The sequence below is a fragment of the Temnothorax curvispinosus genome, unplaced genomic scaffold, assembly GCF_003070985.1.
Source record: "Temnothorax curvispinosus isolate PA1 unplaced genomic scaffold, ASM307098v1 QBEX01001030.1, whole genome shotgun sequence".
Lineage (NCBI taxonomy): Eukaryota > Metazoa > Arthropoda > Insecta > Hymenoptera > Formicidae > Temnothorax > Temnothorax curvispinosus.
The window spans coordinates 16293-22500 of NW_020210810.1; the positions used below are offsets into that span (position 1 = coordinate 16293).

Genomic DNA, 6208 nt, shown 5'->3' on the forward strand with positions numbered 1-6208 from the left:
TATAATAAATATTTTTATAATATATTAACCTTTCTCTATATTGTTCCTTCTCTTGTCCTTCTTTCTTCTTCTTCTATCTCTATATCTTTCTCTCGTCTTAAAATACTTTTTATTTTTTTAACAGCTTAAGGTATCGATACAATAAATAATACTATAAAAGCTACATTTGGATGGTACGGTAATAATTTACACATCCTACCTCTATAATTATGTTAAAATCATAATAGCGTAATGAAAACGATTCATAGGAATAAATGTGATATTATTTATGAAATAAAATTAAGTATAAAATATACATTTAAGAAATATTACTTTAATGATTATATTATCTTACGCGTTATTAACATTTCATACAGACGAAGCAAATAGATGCTATGATATACAGGATACCTTTAAGCAATTGTTTCATTTTCTAACATTTTTCAGATATACTGTAATATAATCGTATATAATCGTATAATCCTCATATTTTTTTTTTACACAGGAAAACTAACGCAAAATTATTCGGACATTGTCACTACCAAAATTAAAAAATCAGATAATATGTACATATTTTTAATTCACATATCTCTCATTTACTACCGATCACCATTTCATAACGATACATTTGCAACGAAATAGATACGCCAGTACCCAAAACGTATATCTGCAATCTAAACACAAGTTTTTATATTTTGGAAACGATACAAGTGTCTTAAAATGCTTTTTACTTGTTTCTAAGCAGCATAAAATATCGATACTATTCGAATAGTATAAAAGCTACATTTGGATGGAACGATAACAATTTAGACACCCTACCTCTATAATTATTTTAAAATCTGATATACTGTAATATAATCGTCATATTTTTTTACACAGAAATACTAACGCAAATTATTCGGACATTGTCACTAAAAAATTAGATGAAGATAGTTTGTAATCATACAAAGATACTGTTTAGACATCTTTTTAATTCACAACATATCTCTCATTTACTACCGATCATCATTTCATAATGATGCATTTACAACGAAATAGCTACGTCAGCAACATTCGAGACCATCGACAGGAAAAAGCATTCCTCTTTGTCTATTCGTTGTGACGGATAAAATCGTATAATTTCAGCACTCAGCAGTGGATTCACTTCAATTGATGCGATTTTAAAACAGAGCTCAATTCAAAGAATCTTCGTTGTTACTAAATATGTTTACAAGGCCTGTGAATAGCGCTAATTTCCCTGCCATGCGCATATCTTTCTTTTTCGTGGCTGTATCCAGATTAGACATCATCTTGTCCGCAATATGCTTATAGGCTTTTCCATTCAGCATTAACGTAAAAAATAAAAAGCCGTCGTACCATCTGAAATCGTTATATATAATTGTCTTAGTATTATAATCAATTTTATAATAAGTGTTTCCTCTTCGATAGCATAAACAAAATTAATTTTAGGAAATCTACATTATTTTATCTTTTTCAGAAGGTAGAATAAAAAACGAAACTAAAAATCAAGTTCTTTTCAAATAATAGACAACTTGAATTAATTATAATTGATGTTTATAAGAACAATTTTATATTACTATTAAAAGGAATGTTTAGAGCACTGATTACACTTACATTTCCTGGTTTAGCGCTTATTGTGGCATGTTGTATTTTCCAAATTTTACTTCCAAAACATAGAAAATACCTTCCAGCCTGTATGACACCACGTATACGCCAACGAACCTGCACGGTATATTTTCAGAATGCATTGTGATCTTTAGGATGTCAAGCTTGACGTGTGCAAACTTCATATGACCAATGAACCTTAATAGTATCAATTGCTTCGCATAACTCACAAGTTCCCTGCAATATTTTTTAAGCATATTATGAGAAAATGGAAATACTTAATGCTAAAAACTCTCAATTGCTTTAAATACTTAATAAAATCAATTTTCGTTACTTCTCTAATATTGTTGATAAAATCTATATCATAATAATGGATAATAGGAACTCAATTCACAAATATTTTAGCATAACTTGCCTACAATATAAATTGTGTTACAGAACGCTTTCTCGTTCTTTTCAACTTTTACAATTTACAAGACAGCATATACATACATGCATGTGCAATTTTGGATACACCTTCCTTCTTAAAGATCTCTTCGGTATCAGCTCCCTGCGGTCAATATATAGCGGCAAAATTGTATACCATATAGTTGAATATAAAATGGTCCTGTGTGAAAAAACGAAAGAAAAGGAGGACATTTATAAGAGGACCTCTTGTGCTAGACAATTATTCCTCAACAGTGTCTGAGAATTATTATATTTTGAAGACGCGAGATTGTACATTTGAAGTATCCAAGTTAACGAAAGTAAAGTACAATAACATTCTTCGGAGAAATCTTTATTACGCGATAGTGCCCAATAGTGCCTGTCACACGTGCATATAAATACAGATCATTTTCTCGTTCTCTTAACTTTTACAATTTTTACAAGACAGCATATATACGTACGTGTGCGATTTTGGATATACCTTCCTTCTTAAAGATCTCCTCGGCATCAGCTCCCTGCCGTCAATATATATTTCACTATCACTATCATCTATCACGCGGCGATGGTCACGACTGTCACACTGTCACTATCTATTTTTAGGTTACTGCTTTATTCCTGCATAGATCGGTCTTTCTTAACAGCTTCATGCGTCTGTGATTGAGAAAGAAATCTGATAAGCTCTGTATACCAGCTCAATATAATGCAACATATATACGAATATTTATATACATTTTAGATAAAAAACCGGTCAGTAAACTTTTATAAAAAAAACAATACTCTTTGAAATAATACAAGCAATAATAATTTTTATAATTACCTCTCTATATATCTTAAATGTGCATGAATTTTCTTCTAACTATATTTGTAATGTCATCAACTTTTCACGCTTGTTGAATATTTGCATCATGAGCACCAATAGCTAATCCCATCAGATCTTCTCGAACATTAAATTCATCGGAATATTATCTAAAATAAGGCAAATTTTACATAATGCAAAAACAGTAATTATCACTTACATCTGTTTATATATAAAATATGATTTCAAAGATAAATCTGTATCAAAAACCTATAGTTACTGTAACGTATACCTTAGATTAGATTTGTACGAGCAAGCAAAAAATTTAACTAACCTCGCGAGACACCACGCGAGCACACGTCATTGCGTTAAAAGATATTTGTTTACCAATATTATCCACATATATTATATATAATAGTGGATTATATATAATAAAAAATCCTACTAACCTCGCGAGACACCACGCGAACACACGTCACGTCGCACGATTTAAAGGTGCCTTTTCACGTTAACGCTCGACGCTCATTTTTAGCAAGTAAAAATCTTCAGAAATAATATTTTTTATTTATATATATATCCATAAAATATTATTACTTGAAGATATTACTTGAAAATAATTAATATTTTACGTATTTTAAAGTCTATGTTTGATTGTACTGGGACGATTAACGACGATTCAGCGACGACGCTGAATATTAAACAAATTCAACTTCATTTCTTTGACGCTAGCGTCAAAGCGAAACCACCACGTTCACCTTGTTGACGCTCATTTTCAGCGTCTCATGAATTGGCACCTTAACACACGCGAAACTCGCCAAACTCGCCGCGATCTCGCGATCGCCGTCAATCTCGACCGCGCCAGCCAATCACGCACGCGGAAAAGCGGCAACACTACGTGCGAGATATTCGACTCGCAAAGCTCACTTCTCGGTCCAAATGGATTTTTTTATTATGGATGGAATCTTAAATGAAATATTAAAATATCTCTTCAGCGGAGGAAATTAGTCGCGAGGAATATCATAATTGAATTAACTAAAATTATAAGTGACTTTATAAGTTACATTATAATATCGATCTTATTACATAGAGATGCAATATTTTATTAAATATGGAATCACTATTGAAGTAAAAAAAGATCAAGAATTTTACTTTATATACCCCAAGGGGCCTTGAAGGGCGTTTTGAAGGGACGTACCCAACCCTAACCTCAAATTCATTCACTACCTTACTGTTTCCTCCTTTGGACCAACGGTTTAACGTCTCTTCCGAAAGGCGGAGCCCAGTTTTCTCCGCATCTTGCACGGAGAGGCGCGGTTTTTTCGGAAAAAAACTTTTCCATGATTCATGGCTCTAGTGGACTCGAACCTGGTTCCTCAGATTACGAGTCTGGCGCTCTACCACTAGACCACACCGCCGCTCTCACTATTGAAGTATTAAATAAATAAAAAATATATGAATATTTCCTTTTCTTACTCCTATTTTTATTTCATGAAACAAAAACATTTTTTTGTGAAATGTTACTTTTTTTTATTATTATTCAAAATGTCATTATTTAATTGTGAAAAAACTACATAGAAATAAGATTATTAGTTATATGTGGTATATTAAATCCTATTAATGTACATAAATAAGTATGTATAAATTTTTCTTTTTTAGGTAAATAACTTTTATCATTTTTTTTTCTAAAATCAGTATATAGACATATTACCTAAATGGAAACGATATTGTATCTTTTTTTCCTGAAGGAGCTTGTTTGAAATTATTTCACAAGAAAGTATTCACTATTACAACTTTTTCGGGGCTTACGCCTCATTAAAATTACCAGCAAATTATAGACAAAAAGTTTTGGCAAAGAGGGGTGAGATCTGGTTTTACGAATAAGGCTAACAGTTTCCCTATGAATTGGTTCTTAATGTCATCGTAGTCTTGGATTTTCCGCCGGTTCTGGAAAACTTTTACATAGCAACTTATATTGCTCGAGGCTGCCCTTTGGCACACGTCAATGGTTACTTTTTAATTAAAAGTTTTGCTTTTAAAGTGCCCTCGTGTCCGACACGGTCCCGCGAGCCCGCCGACTTGCCCGAAATACATTTAAATGCTTGGCGCATTGTCGCTGAAAGATGAAACCGAATAATGATCACCCAATAGGAACTCCCTATGGGTATGCAATTTAAAATCAACATTTTTTATTCCTGCGATAAAAATATTTTTACTAATAAATAAGATAAATAATTCTTTAAATTCCTTCTCAACATTTCCATTCATGTTCCAATTTTTTATTTATAGAATATTACATCGCATATTATTTCCAAGAGAGTTAATTTTAACATATATTTTTCTTTAAATATGTGTGCTATCTTCCTATAAATTAATAAACTCTGACTTTTTTTAGAAGAAGTACATATCTATATATCTTAATTATTTTAAAAAAAATTTTTTTATAATGAGTTAAGTTTTAATCCTATTATGAAATTAATCTACAGTAAACGTTTTGATCTAGATTAGGCTATTTTCAGTGTAAAAATAAAATAAAATGTCGATAAATCAGTTGCATTACTGGGATGTTATATAAGATCTATTTTATACATATATTGCCATGTATATAAAACAGAGTATAGTTGTATTGGTATATAGAAATTATTTTATATCGAGATGCGCATGATATTTGATTATGACATCTATCCCCAGGGTGTAACATCGTAATAAGTGATTAACTGAGGAAAACTCAACACAATCCATTTACAGAAAACAATATCCAATGTTTGTTCTGAGATTTTTTCAATAAAAATATTTTAGATAAAAATAAATGGATTTATCTTTCATATCCCGCATAAAGGATTAGTAATAGATAACATATAGAAATTATGTAATACGATACGCCATGGTTAAAAAGATTAAAAGTATCTCAGAAGATCGAACAAAACCTTCAATCAAAGCGGGATTTTGAGATGATAAGACGCAGCCAGGAGGCGAAGATGATAACAAACGAAATAAAAAAGACCGTCGCGACAAAGCGCGCATAATAAACGCCTAATTAATTCATTAAACGCATTTCCACGCGCGATCTCTCTCCGCGGTGGTACGCGTTTCCCGACGTCCCTCGCTTCTCGCAGAAGAATTTTCCCTGGGAAAGATACGTCCCGGGGGTACCCAGCGGTAGCGAGAGCTTGCTATTAAGCCCATGGGATAAGACCTAGCACTTCACTTCATGCGCTCACTCTAATTAAATTATTCTGAAACGTGGAACTCGTTGCGCGCGCACGCGCGCGATTCTAAAGCGTTTATAAGTGTCTGTACACAAATACATAATACATATATTACACACGCATATGTGGCGTAATGGCGAGATGCATAACACATGTGTAGGATAGAAAAATTTCTTCATAGGAAAATCAAATTTCT

The 6208-nt window shown here is 32.1% G+C and overlaps 1 long non-coding RNA gene across 2 annotated transcripts; it reads right to left on the reverse strand.

Annotated features, from left to right (window-relative positions):
* Positions 1-833: 833 nt before the first annotated feature.
* Positions 834-3292, reverse strand: LOC112459587. Of its 2 annotated transcripts, none has more exons than XR_003041340.1 (6): positions 3256-3292; positions 2828-2976; positions 2472-2661; positions 2077-2191; positions 1594-1821; positions 834-1338 (listed from the first exon to the last, which is right to left on the reverse strand). It is a non-coding gene; the product is annotated as an uncharacterized LOC112459587 (long non-coding RNA). The 2 variants fall into 2 exon arrangements; XR_003041341.1 differs by lacking the exon at positions 3256-3292 and adding an exon at positions 3141-3229.
* Positions 3293-6208: the final 2916 nt, after the last annotated feature.